Source organism: Zea mays, chromosome 2 (assembly GCF_902167145.1).
Source record: "Zea mays cultivar B73 chromosome 2, Zm-B73-REFERENCE-NAM-5.0, whole genome shotgun sequence".
Lineage (NCBI taxonomy): Eukaryota > Viridiplantae > Streptophyta > Magnoliopsida > Poales > Poaceae > Zea > Zea mays.
This window is the reverse complement of record NC_050097.1, coordinates 234,409,122-234,411,287: the sequence shown is the minus strand read 5'-3', so window position 1 is coordinate 234,411,287 and position 2,166 is coordinate 234,409,122. Positions and strand designations below refer to the sequence as shown.

Below are 2,166 nucleotides of genomic sequence, written 5' to 3'. Positions count from 1 at the left end.
CACCCGATTATGGTCTTCCTTGGTAGAAGCAAAGGCAACATTCAAGTAGTGGGAGGTAAGTGCTGATATAACTTTGTGTATCTGTTTCGATTGTTGATTTTACTTATATTGTATAAAATTTCATTTGCTGTGCATTTCTAGGTGGGTGGGGCGTGGAATAAATTAACATGATGCATTTAGCGATTTTATAATTTTGTAGAGATTAAACTGCAGCATTTCCTTTATTGTACTGATTAGACTACCTGAGACTATGGCTTACTGCTGTAAACATAATGATGTTTGTTTCATTCTGATAGGCATCCTGCTTTAGTCCTCAACAAGCTAGGACTTTTGTTTTAGAACGTCGCAGAAGATCTGCGAGTCAATTCATTAAGAAATGAGACAAACAGAAACGGAGCGACTGAAGAGTCAGCACCGGGTACAAAGAAGACCAGAAATGCGCATGCCCATCAACAGCCCCCAAAACAGCCACTTTACAGAAACACACACCTACACAGGCCACATAGCTACCAGCGACCCAAATTATACCCTAAGAGAAGGTTGGCGAGTGAGGAGCTCCTGAAGAGCAGAGGCACCCGCAGCACACCAAAGGGTACATTCATTGGCCACAACCTGCAAAACAGTATGAACACCAGGCCGTTGCCCTTCGAACACACAATCATTCCGATGCTTCCAGATTTCCTAGGCAGCCAACAAAAAGCTAGAACTTTTGTGATCACATTAGTTGTTTTTTTTGTACCTGTGTTTATCTTATGATAGATATTCATTCCTTATATGTTTTGAACTTTATGCATATCTTTTAGATGAGGCCACTCATTTTGAAGGTTACGATTTTCACACATCTTGAACTTAGAAGCTCTTTGTGTATCTTACAAGACATGTCCTTTCACAGTGCTTTTATGATTGGGGATGGTAAACTCTTGACAAATGCGCATTGCGTTGAGCACGACACCCAGGTGATTATTCGACTGGACAACTTTATCTCTTCATGTTTTTATTTTGCTTTGGGTTGTCACTCTTTTTTCTGTTACTATTTTGATTTAAAGTTTTGAGCTACAAGCAGTTGAGGATGAACTAATTATTTTTTTATAAAGTGCTGATATCGATTTACCATTAATTTTTCTAGGGATGAGGTATGCCAGTTATTTTGTTAAGCTAATGCTGCTTCTCGTGCAGGTCAAAGTAAAGAGAAGGGGAGATGACAAAAAGTATATTGCCAAGGTAAATCTCCTATAGCAATGCAGCTTTCAAGGTTTTTCAAATTATCACTTTTTTCTTGAGTGCTCAATCAAAATTTTTATACAATGAACATTGCAATTCTCTTGAAGCAAGGTAACTACCAGTTTATTGTGAATCCGAATTATCTAAAAAAGATTTGTGCTTATGAGTTTTGAAGTCTTGGATCCCTGAGTCAGTCTCCAGTTCATTTTCTTTGCAAACCAACTTATCTTTTCAACTATATTCCACTGTAGTGGTGGGACTGGACTATTGGAAGCTCCACCATTGGGACTTAGGAACTCTTAAAAGAACCATAATCGTAATTATTTTCTAATTTTCAATATTACTCTTTTGAGATCAACATTAAAAGTTACCACGTGCTGTAATTTTTTGAGCAAGCTATTTGATTATTTTATTTAATTTTTTAAAACTTGACTTCATAAGAAGTCAAACTGACAAAGTGATTTACAGGTTTTAGCTAGGGGTGTTGAATGCGATCTTGCGTTGCTATCTGTTGAGAATGAAGAGTTCTGGAGAGGAACAGAGGCACTTCATTTTGGTCGCTTGCCATGCCTTCAGGTAACTAATTATCTTCATGATTTGTTACTGAGCCTTTAATGATCTGTGTAATGTGAATACCAGATTTTCCCCTCTCTGGAATATGCCAACATAACTTATTCCTGGTTATTATTTTAATCAATTTTAAGGATGACGATGACATTGATACTATTGGTTGTTGTACACTTTTTAAATTACTTTTTTGGCTTTGAGCTTACTTGGAATATGCCAACATAACTTATTCCTGGTTATTATTTTTAAACAATTTTAAGGACGACGATGACACTGATATTATTGGTTGTTGTACGCTGAAGGTTGATAATGTTACATGTATGCCTCCAAATCAGATTTAGGTATTGATTTTCTACATCTATTCGCCATATTTTCACT

At 36.7% G+C, this 2,166-nt stretch overlaps 1 long non-coding RNA gene across 1 annotated transcript; it reads left to right on the top strand.

The window, feature by feature from the left end:
- LOC118476439 (uncharacterized) lies at positions 1-1,791 on the top strand. The gene is made up of 4 exons (XR_004856533.1): positions 1-55; positions 893-956; positions 1,177-1,221; positions 1,690-1,791. It is a non-coding gene; the product is annotated as an uncharacterized lncRNA (long non-coding RNA).
- Positions 1,792-2,166: the final 375 nt, after the last annotated feature.